Source organism: Zonotrichia leucophrys, chromosome 2 (assembly GCF_028769735.1).
Source record: "Zonotrichia leucophrys gambelii isolate GWCS_2022_RI chromosome 2, RI_Zleu_2.0, whole genome shotgun sequence".
Lineage (NCBI taxonomy): Eukaryota > Metazoa > Chordata > Aves > Passeriformes > Passerellidae > Zonotrichia > Zonotrichia leucophrys.
In genome coordinates this window covers 71,037,433-71,057,698 of record NC_088171.1, presented here as the reverse complement: position 1 = coordinate 71,057,698, position 20,266 = coordinate 71,037,433, and positions in this window count along the sequence as shown.

Genomic DNA, 20,266 nt, shown 5'->3' with positions numbered 1-20,266 from the left:
CAGTTCAAACCAAAATCATTGTCATGAAGCTGCTTCAGCTTCTGACCTCAGTTTCCCCCCAGTCTGTGGGAAAAAGAGGATTGTTCCCTGTGTGCCCAAACAAGCAGGTGGTGTTTGGTGTGTGCCTGCACACAGTGGGGCAGGAAGAGGGATGTGCGGTGTACAAACGCACCCAGGCTCACAACACAGCTTTGATTGCACAGCTGTATCATAGATGGGGAGATACCAACCACGTTGTGTAACAATAGAAGGCTTTTCCAGACTTACACAACAGCTGGATACTGTAGATCAAGAAACTGTAACTAATTTATTCCAGGTAACAAAGCACACCCTAAACGGTGGAAGCTTGGTACATTACACAGACACCCCCCGCCCCGCAACTGCCCCAGTGTGGATGACAACATTTTAATTTGTTTTGGATCAAGATTAATGGGCTTGGCATAAGTGAGGGAACAAAGATAACCCTTCTGAACATATGTGATGTCTGCTCCAGTGGAAGATGCAAGGTGCCTAATAGCTTTCCATGGCGACACCATTTGTGAGCACAGGGAAAACAGTCAAAATGGAAGCAAAATCCAAGTGCATTGGATGATGGTGACAACTCCAAAAAGCACACTTCTACATGTAGTCGCATGTAGTCACATTTAGTAAAACCTAAATTTCTTGCTTTGAAAAGCCAGGGAAAGCAATCCTTATCAAACCTGGCTTCCTCAAGATATACTAGATGTACCCAGTGCCACTCATGCTGCCACAGGAGCACATCCTAGGGGGAAAAAATACCAAAACAGGAAGATATGTAAATCTGGTTTATAGAGAGAGGGATGATCTGGAAGAGCCCTGGTGAGCTCTGTCCTAGATTTGTTTTCCAGTTGCTTCTGGAAAAATCCTGCTGTATCTCTCTTGCAGTTGCAGCACCTTGGGTAGTTCAGGAAGACAGATGAAGGTGCCATCTTCTGCCATGTGCCCACAGACTCTTCTAGAGGACAACCACCTGCAGGCAGAGACACCTAAGTTCAGCCAGGAGCCTCACAAGACCAGAGTAGGAGGGCTGAAGACTTTTCTCTGCATAAAACACATTGCAGGGCTTTTGGCAAGTGTGCTGTGGCTGACGCAGTCGGTGTCGGTGCCTCTCCCTTTGCTGCAGAAGCCCCCTGCAAGGCAGCCCTGGCCACAGACACAGATCTGGTAATGGCTCCAGGGAAAACAGAAATGGATTTCTGCTCTACATGGGAAGCCAGAAAGAGCCTGGTACTGGAGTCAGGTTGGGAAAAATGACCAAGAAAGAGGCCACACTCATGACTGAAGCATTCAGCCACTAAATGCCCTGCTAAGGAGCTGATGTCACAAGGATGGGAAATCCATCATATCCTGCTGTGATATGATGTTTACTTGGCTCTGGAGCTGTAGCATGAAACTTGTGCAGATGCTATGGATTGAAAGTGTTTGTCGGGACTTGCACATAACTGCAGTGAAAACCAAAGTCAGGAGTTCTCCTCCACCACAAGAGTGGGTTCACACAAAGTCGTGAGATTTCATCTCTTGCCTTCAGTGTCTGCATTTTATATCAGCTCCCTGTGATTAAATGAAGAATACAGCATGATTTTATGGCACAGCCTGTGCTTCTCATAAAATCTCTTGGCAAGAAAGAATTTTTCTCAAGATACACAGTGAAAACAGCAAGGCTTTTTCTGTAACCACAAAATAATTGTTCTAGATCTACTACTGAACCAAGCAGAACCTCTTCTCTTTATATCTGGTATTTCTTGGCAAACAGTGATTACTGCAATGAAAAATGTTTGAAAGGCAAAATCTTGTGATGGACTTTATCCAAGATATTTTTGTGCTCATTGGGCGCATTGCTGACAACTGCTCTGTTCTTCGTGACAAGTTCAGAGAATAGTAAACTACTAGGAAAAATGTTTCCATTCCAAAAAAGAGCATTCATACCCCTCAGTCAGAACCTGGCTATGCTTACTAAAGCTGGTGAAAAGAAATAGTTGTCTGTATATTTTGTAAAAGCTTTGAATCCTTTTTACTTAGCTGCAGTTTTTAAATTCTTCTTTAGATAAAGTAAGTGCAGAGCCCCTTTCCAATTTCTGAGATCTGGGTTGGTTTTTTTCCAGAAGAAGCACCAAATGCCAGCAGAGGACACTACCAGGATTCATGGCATTTCAGTCAAAATCTGCATCCTGCATCAGGCAAGCCAAATTCCCATTAGCACCTGAGGCTGAGCCAGCAATACAATTCCTGTTCTCCTTTCTGTCCCTTTTCTTTTTTTGAGCTGATTCACCACCTTGGTCACCCCCGCACAGGGGGTCAGCCTAAGGATGTTGCCAAAGGAAAGCAGTAACCTCTGAGCTGGTACCCAGGCTTAGGCTCATCTGCTGGAAGCAGGAGGCATTGCTCCTGCTGCAAAAGAAGTTCTACAATTGCATGTGTTACAACTGGGATGGAAGAAGTTAGAGAACCACCCTCATGTTATAATTCCTTGGCTCCCTTATTAGCTCCTTTTTAAACCCTAAATGACCTAAATGGAAAGAACAGTGCCTGTGCTTTGCTCACCAACAATTAGGAAGGAAACAAGTTTGAACTGTGTGTGTGCAGTCTGTGGCAAAGGGAAGACTCGTGATCCCCACTCTGCCCCCGAAATTACTCCTAATAGGACTAAAGAGTGTTTTGCAACCGGGCTCTGGGCAAGCAATGAGCTGCCTTCGGGAGGCTCTGCTGCATGCTACCACCAAAACGCCAGAGTGCTTTCGCATGTATCATGCTATTGTTATTATAATGGCAATTAACGAGCTGTAAACAAATTATATGTCTCGATACAGCCCTTTAAATGAGCTGGGTGCATACCTAGTGGTAGGTAAAAGGTAAAACAACAGCACTAGACAAGTCGTTTCTGGAGCCATTACAAGTAATTTGCAAGTGCAGGCATCTCAGTTTTGCAATCTCACTCATCTTCATTTCCTTGGAACCCCGCATCTTGCCAGCGACAGCAGGCCTGGCTTCTCTTTTGGAAAGATTTGCCTTTACTCAGCTCTCTTGCTCTGGCTGTGCTTGTGCAAGCGTCGACAAATGTTTAACTCCATTGATATTTCTAGCCTGGAGTAAAAGAGAAACACAAGTCTTCTATGGACAGGGATTAATATTTTCTCCTAAATTTGCCCTTTTAATTATTATGTGAAGAAATTAGGGTTATATTTGCCTAAGGGCGCTACTTTTGTTACATGCTTTGCAAGTGCCTGAAGTTGCTGCTCTAAGCTTCATTAGGCAATTTTGGCAAATCGTGGCACGTTCCTGAGCCCTGGCTGCTTATCCTGCAGCCTCGTGTTTCTGTGAGCTGTAAGGCAGGGAGCTGCAAGGCAGGGAGCTGCGGTACGGAGGGACCCTGAGGAACAAAGGCGAAGGCAAAGGGATGCACTCAGCAGGTGCCTGCCAAGCAGGACCCCTGGAGTTCCGGGCTGTGGCAGCCAAAAAGTGTGTGGGTTCCCGGCAGGCAGCTGGGTGAGGGGGAATAGGGACATGCAGGCAAACTGCAGGAGCTGTCAGGAGCCCCAGCCTCGCTGCAGAGAGAGAGAAATCCACGTGCCAGCAAAAAGTTGTTGAGTAAAGCAGCACACCTGCACCAGGATGCTGGGGGAAAAGAGCCTGGCAGTGGGAAGGCACACTTGGGATTTAAGGGATGAGGCAAGGCAGTTTGTCCCTGTTTGTCTTTGAGTTTAGGGGTTCTGCACAAGCACAGGCCCCTGCATTTTAACACAGCCCAGCACAAGGAGCCACCTGGCCCCACAGGCCGTGGGCACGGTGTGACCCAGAGGCACAGCAAACCCCTGGCACACTGGGGGCGCCATGACAAAGCCTCATGTGGCACAGTGGCTTCATCTCCCTGGGAATCTTAAAGCACTTTTGAATTGATAAACCATTCCCATGATATTATAGGATAATAACTTTAATCCTTAGTGTTTTGGGAGGAAAAAAAATCCCCAGCACAAGACAAGTCCAAACTTCCAGCGCTGTGGCTTAGAGAAATTATGTGAGCTCAGCTGATCTTACCAGTGGGAAATGCTGGCTTCTCCCAGAGCAATGTCTGATATGAGAAGGAAAAAAGTAGGATGAAAAAAAGGTAGAATAAGAAAAAGGGAAACACAGAGAGCATTTACAGTACGGGCTTAGGAATGTTTGCCTACAAGGGCAGCTCATGTCACAGCCAGGGTGAGCAGGGCCCAGATGCTGAGTTTCTGCTTGTGCATGGCTGCAGATGCCTTAGAATGGGAGCAAAAGCCCACCCTCTTCCAAGGTGGGCTTTGCCATCTGGGGAAAGAGGGGCACACACGCTGTGCAAAATGTAGGTCAGGGCCACGGGCAAGTGCTGGGGTGCTCTGCAGGGACCTGTGTGATGGACTAAGCAAGTTGTACAAAGAGAAAACATATCAAGATCCCGTACAGCTGGCCTCAGCTTGTATCACTCACTAAATATTTGATGAATGCTAACTGCCTAACCTACTTTACTCCTCTCGCCTACTGCAGCGTTAACTGTCTCCTCCATTTTTTCTCTATTATTTATGCATTTTGGAGGAAGACCCTGTTTCATGACAAAACAGTGATCTTAGATGTGAGATAAAAAAGGAAACACAAAAAGGGAAGGTACAACAGACAACCTCAGGAAGACGAAAGCAATATGCAAGCAAAGGAAAATATAAATTGAGAGGCAGGGCACTATCATAATTTTACAGTGGAATGGAAACCAGCAAAGTCTGGTGATGAAATTGTGTGGAGAATCACATTAATCTTCTATCCCTCCCTAAAAAAATGTAAAAAGTAAGATTGATTTCACCCTGGGAATTGCACAGGCATGAACCTTACTGATATAACTATATGGAAGAATTGCCAAGGAACTTCATTCTGTATGAAATTTCTCATTGCGTAATTTTAAAATTCCACGTAATTCATGCTATATCTAGTTTTGCCACCATAAATATTCATGAAGGAGAGGGAAAAGTGGGTGCAGGCAGGACTCCAGGTGGCAGAAGGGTTTTTATGTGACAGGCACCTCAGTAAGGTCATTCAGTGCATGATTCTCCTCCTCCTGCTGAGAGCAGAGATTGCTGAGCCAAGGTGCTCTCTGGCCTTATCAAAATCAGGGAAAACAGATGAGGAGCAATAAAAATAAAACACAGTTATATTGGATGAAGTCCCACAACAGCTCTTGCTCCAGTATTTCAGAAGCCAGGGTTCAGTTTAATCAAGCATAGCTTTCCTGAGCAGAGCTGCTCATGGGACTTCTGGGGATGCGCAGTGGCAGCTCCGTCAACAAAGAGCCATTTTTCTTCATTATTAACAAAACATGGTTGGCTTGTGCTTTTTGGCCAGCCAAAGTGGAAGAAGAAATAGTGGGTAGAGTGGGAGAGAGCAGCCACTGGCCTTTTTCAAAGATTATGTCAAATACCTGCACCCTGGCATTCCTGTTACCCTCTCCTTGTCTCTCCCTGGGCTGCCTTGGGGATGTTTCCCTGCTCCCCATTCAAAACAGCACAACAGCTCTGGCATTAATGGTATGGCTGAGCACCGAGTTTCTGCAGGGCTGATTTATGCTGCAGGAAAGTGTTTTTCACTCCGAACCAACTCCTTTCAATGGCACTGTGAGAAATTGGCCTTATCAGTTCTGTGAGCTGGGGTGGGACATGGTGCACCAGGGATGGCCACGTCCATGTGGATCTGTGAATGCACAGGTCTCTTGTGCTGCCTCCATGAGCAAAGCCTGGACCATGCTGTTTCCATGAAATCTACTGATTTACTGTTTTATTTTACTTACAGTGACATGTACCAGGGCATGACTCACTTATTTGCTCTCTAAAATCTTTTATTCTTTAATTGTTGCATCTTCCATTCTCAGCACAAGAGGGAAATGCCCAGGAAGAGGAGACCTGGCAAGCCAAGCACGCACAAAGCATTGCCCCAACATGCAGGGGCAAGAGAGGGGATTATCAAGGGACACCAGGAACCACATTCTAACGTGAATCACATCAAGAATCCCATTCTATGATTCTGTGGTCTCTAATTCCTGAAAAAAAGGAATGCTTCCATCGTGCTCCTTTCTGTAGAAGAGGTGTTTAGTGCCTTTAGTTTCCACTTTTCTTCCCCAAAACACCAGTTGCATGTGGGCAGGTAACACAAACACCAGCAGCACCACTGGGAAAGATGGGTGACTCTAACAAGGAAAGAGCTCATGCAGAAGTTAATTATTTGCAAATTGGCAGCGATACTTTGACCTCAGATACTTGAAGACCTGGCTAATGGCACCTCTGGGCCATGAGTAGTTAGTTGCCTGTATGACTTGATGGAGGATGAGTCAAACTGACTTTGTACAGAGATGGACAAATAAAAAAATGCTCTCCCTTAAACTGAGAGCAAAGGAGAAAACTGGCCAACTTCATGTCAATGCCCTTGAAATACCGGAGTAAGTAATCAAATGTGGGCTAATTCACACTTGGTGATAAAAGGAATGAACACTAAATGAACTAAAGCAAATTTATTTCCTTTTGTGGCAGCCATCAGTCTTACAGAAAGGAGACACCAAGTCATGTATCTTGTCTTCCAAGTGCTTTTGACTGTGTCTCTGATGCCATTCTCATCATAAGTAAACTCAAAAGAGAAATTTACAAGAGGCTGACACAAGACTTGTCCAATTGTAGCAAGAGTGAGTGACAGCAGGTGCAGTGGCTGTGCCAGGGACAGCAGGGCATGCTGGTGCTGGGGCTGCCATGGTCACTGGTGTCACTGAGGGGACACTGTGCTGGTGTTGGGGGAAACACAGGATGCAATTCAGAATGGGGACAGGCTCATATGAGATGGTGCTATCAGGCAGGAACAATGGACAAATCCAATCAGGTAATAGCCCAGATTGCTGGGCAGGAACCCGGCTTGTGAGCTAAAGCCTGGAAGCACGGTGTTCCTGAGACAAAGGCAAACACCACACTGGGATGGACCGACGAGGGAACGGCTCACAAGATGCAGGCACAAGCCCTTTTCCTCTACCCTGCTGCAAGTCAGGCTGGTTTTGGGCTGTAGCTCTCCCAGAACAAGGGCACCCCAGCTGGACACAGGGGCAGCCATGTGGCTGGCAGGAGGCCTGGAGAACAACACCTATGAGGAAAATCCAAAGGCACTGTCCTTGTTCTGCCTGAGGAAGGAAAGAAGGGCGTTTCCACACGTGGGGCTGCAAAGAGGAAGGCAATTATTGTGCTCTCTGCCTGTGGGGCAGCAAGGCGGTTTCGGGTTAGTCACTGGGAAATAATTAGGGCTGGTCAGGGCAGAGGGGCAGAGGACAGACAGCAGCCAGGCAGGGAGGTGATGGAGCCTCTGTCACTGCATATCTAAAAAACAACCTGTTGGAACATCATGAGTACAGTTTATATATTATTGCTGACATTATACTATAAGTAATATTTCTGTATGGTATCTATAATACTCTAAGTCAGTAAGAGACAGTAAATATCCCACTGGGATCCCTTCCAGCCTTCATTCTTCATTGAGCACAGCTCAGATTGAAATTCTACATGTTCCACATCACTTGTAGAAGAAAAATCACCCATGCAGAGATCAGCATGAATGCCAAGTAGGAAATGTCCCTCACCACATTGCAGTAGTCCATGTTCTTCAGGCCATAGGACACATCCAGCTTTGGGGGGGTCTGCCAGAGGCTCCAGAGAGTCAAGATCTGCAGAGTTAACAGCACCCGGGCAAAATCTGAACCACCCCAAAGTACTAAAACAGCACAGGCCAGAGACCGTGAAGAAAGATTTGCCTACAGACCAGGGAAGTAGCAAAGCCAGTATCCTTTTGGGTTGGGGGCTCTTAGGGCAAGCTTTGCACATAGACTTTCAACTGCACCCCCCTTTCTGAGTTCAAGCCCTTACCTAAGCTGGAGCTTTATGAGAGACAAAGTAATTTGTGACTTATGCCCTAGGAGGTCCGTGTCTGTGTCTTCTCCTGGCCCTGTGCCTGAGGCTGACCAAATCTGACACTTGATGTTCAGGGCAGCACCAGATGTTCCAGTTTGCTCCAAAGGGACTGATGGCAAGAAGAAATACATTGATGATCTTTTTAGTTGTGGGTGCATAGCTGGCCTGTGCAGAGCTGACTTGTATGTCCCTGCAAACAGCAACCCACACTCCAGGAATTACTCTTTCAGCCTTAACATTCTCACCAGCTATTGGAAGGCATTTTGATAATTACGTCAAGCATAAGGAAAACATCTCTATAGTTACTCAGTAACTAAGATACTTTGTCAACACAGAACTGACAGGGTTCTTATTGCCTAGTTAGTTACTTGAAAAAAAATGGAATTATTTACTACAGAGGCATTCAATATATTGTATTTGCTAATGCTGCATTTCAGTGCTATAGCCATGGAAATCAAGATGATTTAATAGCCTAGAGCTTGTCATGTTTGCATCATGGAGGAGCTTCTTCAGCAAAAAAAGTTTGCAGAGGATACTTTATATACATAAAGTATATTTTATTTGAGGGCAAATTAAATTGACAATCAGAAGATACCAATAGTGTAAAGTTACTTGTTATCATCTCCCTATTAATTTTCAGATACATGCATCACTGCGCAGGAACTTGCATTACTATGGACATTTGAAGGCCCTTGAGTTTATTGAAGTCAGGTTAAGATAAGAAAATTCTAGTAAATATGGCAGAAGGAAAAGTAAGGGATATTCACAAATGCTGCCTTCTGCCTGTGGGTCAGTGAAGTTGCCTCCTCCTAAGCATCAAGAAAATGAAAGCTGTGCTGTGAGAAAACAGCTGTTTGGGAAGATCCTTTTAAACATAGATGCCGGCATGCTGCTGGGAGCTTGGCTCTTTTTCATGTTTTGCTACTGCCTTTTGATTTATTATGTGTTCCGCTCTCCCCTGGCCCCCTGCCCACCATTTCAAAATGAATGAAAGAGATTAGCTGTGACAACAGCATGGGGAATGTGTGCACGAAAGAGGTGAGCCTAGAAGAACGAAACAAACCGCAGTATTCGATATTCTGCAGTTGGCTTTAATTAGGGTAATTAATTGTTGCTCTTTCGTGAGTGGAATGAAGTGTGCAAAGCCAAAGCTGAGTGGCTTTGGTGCCGGGAGGTGGCAGAAGCCACCAGCTCTGCTGCCAGCTGTCCCTTCGGGGAGCAGCACTGTGCTCCCTCGCTGCCCTCGCACACCTTGCCACAAGCACCCTCTTGCCACAAGCACACCCTTGTCACAAGCACACCCTTGTCACAAGCACCCCCTCCCGGCGCCATCCTGCTGTCCCCAGCCTGGCCTGCAGCTCCATGGGCTCACCCACACCTCCCTCCACCCCAGGGATTCATTCCCCAGGTGCCAGCAGCAGCTTGGCCTTTTGGAGGGGCCTCCGTGAAAACTCCCTTTAATTGTCAGTGAGCATGAAGCATTATGCAAACAAATTTCACTGGAAACCAGGAAAAGGGGAAACCATAGGAAAAGAAATTACAAGATCCCCTGCTGCTCAGAAGCAACTCCCTTGCTTTCTAAAGTAGGCTGCATAAATATTGATCTAGCCGGGATATGCCCTACATTCATTTGCACAGACATTATAAATGTGCTTGAGAATGAGAAATCAATCTTGTTTTCCTGACTGGTAACCATGTATAGCCAAAAATGTGTACTGATAATGCAAATCACAGTTCTCAGGCTTGCCACTTAAACAGGGAGTCAGAAAAGGTGTTCTTGGGAAGCACAGGAGGAAAATATCTTCTTCCTTATTTGCTCATTTTCAGGTATTTCCATTAATCCCTTTACAGACCGCCTAAAACACATGCCCCCTCCAATTCTAACCATAGTCTGTCATCTAACTAGTTTTCTGTGTTTTGCCTGCTGAATTTGTTTAGGTTACTGTTTCATAACCTCCTCCAAGCAAGGTGAGGTTCAACCTTAGGCATCCCCATAACTTTATGTCTCCCTCTGCCATCAGCCTTCCGTCTGGCTGAGCGCTGCAACACCACAGCTGGGAAAATCACATCGTTAGGTTGCAAAAGCAGTGGAGTTTCCTGCACTAGAGAGCCACAGGGTGGCTTCTGAAGCACTGGGTGATTAATAATTAATATGTAATTGTTGGATAATCAGTTCATACAGTCTGAGCATAGGAAATATATAAGTATTTTTTTCTGAAGAATGCTGCTACTAAAATAATGAAATTTTAACAAGCCCCCTCTTGTTATAACACTACTTGATAACAGAAATAGTGTAAAAGTGCCATATCTTGCTATACATTTTAGTGAAAGATTCTGCCTTTTTACCAAGCAAAGTGTATGTGTTCATAAAGTAGAAGATGTGGCAAATGTTAGGTGACAGAGATAAGGAATTGCATGTCTAGCTGGATTTTTAAAAGAAAATGATTCAACTGTTTTTTAATATGTGATCTGCCTTCTTTGAGCTACCATTTGGCTGACTCTTCTGCTAGTTTTATTGGCTTGACTCATTATTTTCAGTTATTTTCATCTCAATTTACGCATTCTAAAAAACATCACCTTTACAGAAAGCATTAGAAATGGTTGTATTGCTTCAAAGACAAAAAACTTAAAATTAAAAATGTAGAGTCCCTTTTCATAAACATAACTCCAGAACAGCATGATGCAGTAAATGAATGGCATAATGGAATGGAATAAACTTTAGATGGTGTTTAAATGTTTAAATGGTATCTTTAATGACCTGGCAAAGGCAGGAGGAAAAGATGAGTCAAGTGATCCCTATTTCTTCTAATTACTCGCCATGCTGACAGAGCTCATCACCATTGGCCTCAAAATGAAATAATTGTCATGTGCATTTCAAAGCTGTGATTCAGGAGCTGCAGGAGGTGTCTTTCTGTTTCACAACATTGTTATATATGGAGATACTCAACTATACTCTGAGGTTGCTGAACTTAGAATATTCCTGCATTACACAAGTAGGGTTTTTTTGAATGCTGACTGAAATATGCAGAATTTGATAACCTATCAATTTACTCTTGGTGACTAATGATCCTGCGTTAAAATGCTGGATATTCTTATAATGGGCAGATGCTCACCCCACTTTATCGAACATGTTTTGTTCAGCAGTACATTCAATGTGATTTGTAGCTACGGTGCAGAAGCAATCCAAAATGATAAATTTGCTTACTGAAGGTAGCTGTCAGGCTATACTAAGTGGAGGAGCAGCAGCACCCGCTTTCAGAAAACAGTGTCTTCCAACAAAACAATTTCTGCCAAAGATACGGAGCTTAGAGAATAATGCAATGTTACAGCTGAAGTACCAGGATAATTGAGCCTATAACATCTGCTCTAAATGTAGTGCCACCAAAAATAAGCCCTTCTGTCTGTGTTGTTGTTCCTTGTTAAAGCAGAGTGCAAATATGCAACATGACCCCAGCACATCAGGGAATTTGGGAACAGAAGCATCTTGCTATCACAATTACCCTTCCTCTGCCAAAGAAGGAACTTTCTCAGCAAAAATATAACAAAGACATTGCTTGGTTTGGTTTCCAATGACCTTTACAAGAAAGAGAAAGGGATCATACTTAGTTAGCCCTTTTAATAAGAGATGTTCTGGTGCCTGTTTTAAAACTGGAAGAATGCATTTGGGTTAAGGTTGATTGATTTTACCTTGATTTTTAGTCATAGAAGCACAGAATGGTTTGGGTTGGAAGAGACCTTAAAGATCATCTATTTTCAACCTCCCTGCCATAAGCAGCGATACCTTCCACTAGCTTGCTCAACTAGAAATTGCTTAGTTTCTCATAAAATATTGTATTGAATCATTCCTGAAAGAAAAAGGAAGAAGTGAGGCAGTGAAAAAATATGGGTGTGTTGTAAGGACTAACTCTCCTAAGACTTTCTCTTTGTTCCAAATTACTATTGAGTTTGATTAACCAGAACCCCTGATTTGTGTATTCCACTGTATTGTGATTTCCCCTGGTTTGAAGCAGTGGGAAACCAATCCCAGCCCTTGTCCAGCAAATCCACTCACAAATACATGCTGCTGGTTTCCCTTCCACCGTATTAACACAAAGGAATATTCAATTAAATTGAAAAAGTACACATTTAAAACTGATAAAAATGAAATAAATTTTTTTTGCACAGCGTGCAGTTACTCAGCCAAATCCCTTCCTAGCTAGTATCATCACAACCAAAATCTTAGCAGGAGTCAAAAGAGGACTGCTAATACATGCATAAAAATAAACAAGAGCTTTGGAAGGGATTTATACTCATGCTTCTGGAGTAAAGCCAGCTTCCAATCACTGCAGTTTGGGAATAGGTTTCTAAGACTGGCTATCCCCCACCATCTACCACAACTGTCCTTTCATCTTTCCTTGAAGTGTGGGGTAACAGTCCCTTTGCAGCAGAATGCTATCTAGAAGGACCAGTAGTCTAATCCACTTATGCTGCTGAAAAGATGTAGGTAGGAAATCCTGCAAGTGATTTACAAATCATTTCAATATCTCAGCTCTTGCCAAAAAGCAGCCCTTGTTTAGGTATTTGACAATCTGTCGTTACACTCGTTCAACAGCAACCACATTGACAACTGATTCCTGGCTGAGTGACTCAGCCTGCTAATTCCAGCCTGCCAGAACTGCTCTGAGGTTTTGTGCACTGCCAGGCCCTGGTGATGTGATCTCGCTTTGACGTTGTTCCTGCTCCTGGCAGGATGACCTGAGGAGGCCCAGAGGTCATCCACCATGGCACACATTACTGACCAACACTTCCTCTCTGCAGTGAGACGTGTTCGTTGGACATCTCATACAGAGGCTTTCCAAATTTCTTGGCTTTCTTCAGTCAGTGCATCCCTTCCGGGATGGTCGTGGAACAGCCTGCTTTTTTGCCTGCAGTGTGACCACTCCTCTGACAGCTGGTCTGCACCACTGATAACAGAAGAAGAGTCACCGGAGCCTTTCTTGTAGCTGCTTTCTGCATGTTCCTACACAGCTCCCCTGAGAGATCCTCAGCGGGGTTGCTAGTCTCGGAGAGCTCCATGGTCCATCTGATCTGGAAGAGCATTCATTCTCAGAGAAAGTGAAGAGGAGCAGGCATGCCTGGTGGCAAATTCTCCCTTGTGGCAGCAGAACTCTGGCTAAAGCACCTGAGAACAAAACATCACACACTGGGAATCAGTGGATACTTTTTGCAAGCAATGCCACCATGTGGGGGAATGACGTGATAAATGGGTTTCCAGCAGTCACCTCAAAATCTGCTGCAAGTTCCTTGTATGCTGGGACCTGATATGAAGAAAACATAAAAGGGCAGCCAAGAATGGTAGGACACAAAATGCTTGGCTATCACCCAGAAAGGCCTGCAGCCCAGCTGTGCTAAGCCGTGGCGGATGTGAACCCTGGCCAGCAGCCTGGCTGCAATCAGTGCAGAGAAGAGCTCCCTGGCTGGCTCTTGTGTGCTGGACTGTGGATCAGTCTCATGGAAAACCTCACCACCTGGGCTTCTTTCAAAAGCCTGACTGCTCACAGTCACAGGTACCAAGGCAAGTCCATCCCTTTTTCTCTTCAACTCTGCAGGAAAACTCTTCACCGTGTGCACCAGCTTTTTTTTTTTTTTTTTTTTTTGTCAGAAATCGGATGCTGGAAAGCTTTGGCATTCCAGCTCCTCTATTGGTGCAGGACAGATCTGTTTGGCGAGGCAAAGAAGTGTGTCAGGTTGCTGGAGGGTGAAGTTTGTGCTATTATTATGAAAGCAGGTTATCAGTACCTGTTGGCAGAAACAATCTTCCTAAAAATCCGGCTGACTTTCAATCACAGCATTTCTCAACTGCATGGGGGCCACCAATGGGTTTTCACAATGGCTTCACTGCCTGTCTTATGAAGAGGCTGATGAAAATTCAACTCCAAGGCATGTCTTGATCTGCAGGGTGCTTAGGTCACAGGCATTAAATATCTTGGAGAACATGCTACCAGTGACAGTGCCTGGGCATGTATCCTTTTGGGAAAACGAAGAGCTCATTCTACTCCAGCAATGAGAATTCACATCAGTTTGGAGAACCTGCTTTTTACCCTTGCTCTGACCAGAACAGGTGAAGTCTCACAGAGCATTCAGATCTGTTCTGGCCACTTAGAAAGCAACAATGGACATCTTTAGAAAGCCAAAAGCAGGATGCTGCTGCTGCTGAAAGAGTTTGGATGCCAGTTATATACACGTGACTGTAGTTTGGTGTATCCTGACCAACATCTGCAAAGCTAACAATGCATGCTTTCACCTCAGTCAAACCTGGATCCTAAAATATTAGCTGTTCTCCCTTTCCTATGGCTTCCCTTCCTGACTGTGCCAGGCCAGCTTCTGCACAGACTTGACAGCACGGAGCAGGGCACTGCAGTGACCCCCACTGTGGGTTACTGCGCAGGGAGCCACATGATCTGTCGGTGAAATGACAGACTCATTTTCCTGGAAGTTCAGTCTAGCCTCGCCCATGAATACCGAGCCCATTCCCATCGTTCCAGTGTATTGCAGAGCTCTCTCAATCTCACACACGGCGTGTCACAGCCCTGTGACCGCGCAGTCATCGCGGGGGTGGCTGAGCCCGGCAAGGGAGGGCGGAGCTCTGAGGCCAAGGCACCTCTGGCACCACATCCATGTGCTGCTGGCACGGCACATGAGAGCCCTTCTGCACACAAGTTCATGGCTGCCAGTCCATGAGTCAATGGGCATTTTGTCATTAGAATAGCTAAGGAAGAAAAAAACCCTACTCTCCTAGATTTATGGTCATTTTCATCAAAGCTCAGATATGTTCCCTACAGCTTTCCTGAAAGCCCTTCTGAGAGGAGTACCTGGGGAGCCACAGAAGTGACAGTGAGCTATTTTAGTATTAACTTCTAAGTTGATCCTGCCAATATTTTAATTGTCTAAGGCTTTATTTTGTAAATTTCCTTGGAGGATTTCTGTGTTTACTCTTAACAAGAGACACCTTTGGTGTTGAAGAAATAAATTTTAAAAGGCTGCTTCAAAGGACATAATGTGCATCTATGTTTATACTTCAAGTAAAGTACTGTAGATGCAGCTGTTGATAGCACTCTGTACTAGGATAAATCATGACTAACACATTTTTTGAGGGTTTAGCTTCCCCTGGGCTAGTCTCACTTCAGTGCTTATGACATTCACAAATAAGTAACTTGCATTTATGTAATAGATTCTTACTGTATTAAAGGGATACCTGAGATTCTTCAGGCACAATTTGCTTTAATGCAGAACATTCCCATTTTCCTGCTGACAGTGCTGCTCCCCTCATCCTGGCACACCAGAGTGGCAACACACCACGCAGAAGAGGCAAAGACAAGTGAGTAGGGGCATGACCTTTCTAAGCCAACTTTGTTGCCAAACCTGCTGTATGGCAGAAACATATCCCCAGTCTCACATGAAAGGCCTTTATGCACAGCCTTTAAACAACAGACAGTAACCTTCCTCCAAGATATTTACAAGGGAATTAATGGGAGATGACTAACCTCGTGAAAAGCTGATACCAAAAATGTTGGAATCTCTTGGGTCACTTCAAATGCGCCAGTCATGCTATTTAGGGCATTATGTAAAACCATCACATTCGAGTCACTGTGTTGGCTGCAGCTTAATGAATCCCCATTAATCCATCTCTATCAGTAGTGATGAATACTGTACCTTGAGGAGTTGTAGAGCTCTGAAACAAAAAGGGCTTAAGACACCATATGAGGAAGAAAGATAAAAAGAAATAATTACAAGGAAGGATTTATAAAGTTCTGGAAGAGAATCTTTTAGTGCATTAATATCTAACAGGCAGCAAAGCTCTTTTTCTTTAAAAAAGCAACAAACAAAACAAATAGCTTAAAATGGAAGAGTTGAAGACTGTAAGAGGATTAGTGTATGGTGTTGCTGAGTCTACTGGCAATTACAAAGTCTGGCTTTGCAAATAGTATCAACACAAATTAAATGGAAAATTTGTAAAATACTGGTTTAATTTTAACATAGTATTTAATATAACACTAGAATGTATAACATAGACCTGTAATCAATCCAGGTATAACGAAGCTGAAATTCTTTTCCTCATGTTTGTCCCTCTGCATGTGTCTTTCAGCTGTACAGTTAACTCATGATCAGCTGCTCATCACCTTGAACTGCAGCAGAGGTGCTGCTGTTTCCTTTCTTTCTTCATGTGACGGAAGCAAGAGGTTTGTGCTGCAGAAGAGATTCCAAAATTTGCTAAGGAGGCTGCACATCCCGACTGTTTAACTGCAATGCTAACAGAGCCCAGCCTGTGCATGTCACAACGGGAAACATTTGTGTAATCAAAGGATCTCCACACCACACTGCTGCTGCTGGCTTAGGAAAACCCTGCCTTGCTGAAAGCAATACAGGTTACCTCTACAAGAAACTGAAATTCAAGTGGCCAAGTACTGCAAGTGAGAATCACCATCACTTGAACAACATCACAGCTGGATTCTGCACCCACCTCCAGCCCCTCTGCCCAGAGAGAGCTGGGACAGGACTCCAGCTTACCAAGAAGGAAGTTTCAAAGCCTGGCACTTCACTTTCAGAACATGGGGACCTGATTTGTGCCTATCACCTTTAGAGGAGTCTAATGGACAGCCAAGAAGGTCCTTGCCTCTTTTCTCCGCTCTCCGTATTATGAAAATATTTACACTTGCTCTCGTTTGTGACGTGCTTTCAAGTGCACTGCTGAAGAACATGTAGTAGTGTTGATATTACTTGTATGGAAGTGGTTTTGGAATCAGAAACACAGATCAAACCTTGCTGAAAACTATTTAGGGAGTTGTAGGTACAAATAACTTCCTGGATCATAAGAATCCAGTGTTACTGAATGCTTAAACAAAAAGGCAACTGTAAGATCACTTACAGCCTCTAAATTATATTTCAGGCATTGAGTAATGGAAACTCCCTGTTCAAGAATAGTTCTTAATCATATCCTCAATATAAGAACACTTTTAAAAGTAAACATTTCCCTGAATTAGCACCACCTTAAATGCCTTACTACCCTGAAGGCCCTACATGCCAAGATGAGCACAACTGCATGGAACATACACACACTACTGTGCTCAAGTTCACAGCTGGAGCAGCAATCAGCATAAAATTTCATTTCCTTGTTATCTGTATATCCAATTGGTTCCTATAGCTGTGCAATTGCAAATATGAATGAGGGGCACAGGTGCATACCTAGCACTTTGAAAAATGACATTAATCCCTACTGATAAAATATTATTTTGAGAACAGTTTCCATGTGACAACATTCAATTTCTCTTTAGAAAGAAGGTTATTCTTACTACATTGTTTAATTTGAAATGGTCCCTTTGCTCATCCATCTCCTGGTCTCTGAATTACACATACAGTGGCAAATGTCTTTTGTTTCAGCATTTTGACATTGAAGTAAGTCTCTTGCTTTGTCATCTGTAGAAAAATCCTCCCTTACTACAAAAACAGACTACTAAAGAAGAGAGCTGAGTAAGCTCCCTAACACTCTGCAGGGTTGAAGGACATTAAATTCTTTCTTTCTAAGCTCCCTCTCCACCTTCACACGTTAACTGGAATCACTAAAGTGATTCATACCTTTTTGAAACACGGATGAACATTTAGCAGCATCACTGAAGATGACTTATAGCAGAGAAAGTATAAATATCATCTTTCCCACACTAGCATTTCTCAGCACTCAGCTTCTGATCCAGAACTGACTTGTCAGTCAATTTTTCTGTAGTCAAGGACTGGGGATTAAGCAATTTCTATTTAATGATAGCATATTATTTTGCAGTGATATCTTTGAAAACAAAACTGAAACTGGGTATTCACTGTGTATTTGATATAACTAAAACCAATCCCTTTGAGTATAGTTCATGGTAAAACTGAGCCTACAAAAGCTGTTTACTATCCCACTGCAGCAGACATTTCTGAAAAATTAGACAGAACAAATAAGCCATCATTGAATTGTCTATCACTATAATTATTAATATAGCTAAACAAAGATGTTACCAGAAATGAAGGGGTATAATGCTAACAAAGAAGAGAAAGGAACAGAACCAGCAGCAATATGAATCAAAGCTGGACCTGGTCCTTTCTTCTACATTCATAATGAAAGAGTAAGGAAAACCACAGACATCAGCTGATACCCATAATCTGTCTCTTCCCTTGCAGAAACATCGAATAACAGCACAGTGTATCCCTGAGGGCTTTAAAGGAATCTGTGAGAACGGGGGGAGGCAGATTTCAGAAGAGGCTGAGCAGGAATTAACACACTCCAAGCACCACTGCAGTTCCTCAGTCAGCTCCAGGGCTGTGTGTGCAGCCTGATGCCTCCTGCTGTAGCAGCAGCACAAACGTAGACAGTGAAGATCACAACAGCTCCAGCCTCTGTGAGGATTTCAGATAAGGTCTGGTAACTCTGGACACAAAACTGTCCTCAAAAGTCTTCTTGTGGTTTCAAGACCTTCTGGCATTTTCTTGCACTTATGTGTGAGAGAGTATAATTTGTTCATTCAGTATAAAAAGTTTTGGTTTGGAGTAATTTATAGTAATCTCGGATAAATTACTTTTTATTCCCTCATTTTTTGTTGCCAGTTCCTGTACTCAGAAAACTCCTCCTCAAGATCGCCTGAGTCTGGTCAGAAAACTGCAGATTGCAAACTACCCTGTTTCATTTTACCTGTCTCCCAAACAGCTGCCATCAATCCAGCTTCAGAAAAGGGAATGTGTGTTTCACCCTTCCACTTCCTCCTGTCAAACATCAATTTCACAAACTCCATTCCCATGTCTGACAACACCAGTTAATCCCTATCAAAATTCACAATTTCAGTAGAGTTTAAGAGTATATATGAGATACCAGGAAATGGAAAATAGCAGAGCTTTCTCATAAGCTGGAGAATTCAATGTAAATATGCATATACTTTAAAGATTTCAAGCACACTTCCCTGCACAATGCAAAAATAATCAGGCTGGGTACTGCTAACATTTGGAGGTGCTAGGCCACTACAGAAACTTTCTCCTTCATATTGAGCAAAGTATGAAAATCAACCCCATGCTCTCTTTTCTTCTCACAGCTCAGCTCAGGGCTCATAGGATGCCAGGAGCCCCACAGCAGCCCTCTGCTCCTGAACAAACGTCATGGGGCAGAGATAAACCCAACAACTTCCCCACTCCCTCTGGACTTTAGAACAGCTACTTTGTGCTTTAATTGCATAAAGCCATTCATGAGCAGGGCTGCTGGCAGCGGTGAGTTAGCCTGGCAGGAGGGAGAGCGGGGTCAGCTCAGTCCCCGGCCGCTTCTCCGAGCTCCATCGCAGACGGCGGCTGCCCCGTGCGGGCTCGCAGGGAAAATCCAGAGCTGTGGCCGTACCATCCACCCCAGGGAGGATCCGGCCCAAGGCTGACCAAATGACCTTAACTGCGTGTTCCTACACTGTGGGATTTATCTCCTCAGAGGACACAATAAGACTGTGTTTAAGTCTACCCAAGAGAGAAAACAAAGCCTGCCAGGGAATATTGTTTCTGCTCCTAAGCACCTTGGGGTAAAGGCTCTGGAGCAAAAAAAACCCCAACCCCACAGCTATTTGAGTCAAAGGGCAATGCAATGCTGGCATGTGAGCAAGTGTGCATGGACTACTCAAGTGTAAAATTCAGGCTGAAAATTGGGAGGAATGTCCCAACAGGGAGGACAGGGTGGCCCTTGGACAGTCTTCCAGTTAGGGCAGAGGACAAATCAGCTGAGCTCAGTTCAAACTGATGCTCAGCTTGTTTATCTGCTGTGTTAGGGGGACCTCACTAATATGTAGGATGTGGCATCTCCAGCCACAAGGGAGAAAACTGGAAGCCCCAGGAGATGCCTCTTTGGTTCTGTGTTCTGGACTTTTCCTGTGTGGATGAACATTCAGATATTTGAACAGTTGAGAAAGGTAGATCTTCTCTCTTGCTACTCCCACTAAAGAAGAGAAGGGTTGGAAACTCTGTGCTAGAAACATTTCAAGTATCACCATTAACAATAATGTCCCTAGAGCTTGCTGTCTCCTTCTGAGTGCGTGTGTCTTGTGTGTGTGTGTGTTTTTGCATGTAGAACATTTCTCTCACACATTTAAATCAGGGGGACCTGCTGTAACCTCTGTGAAGTAGGTGGCACAAGGGTGGTGCAAAGCAGTAGAAATAAATCAGAATATATCAAACATCCAGAACCAGAGCTCATCTACTCAGTTCTGACTTCTGCTGAGTGTTGCCACTGCCAGAGGAGGTTTTGGGCACCAGTTTAAGTCTTTAATGGC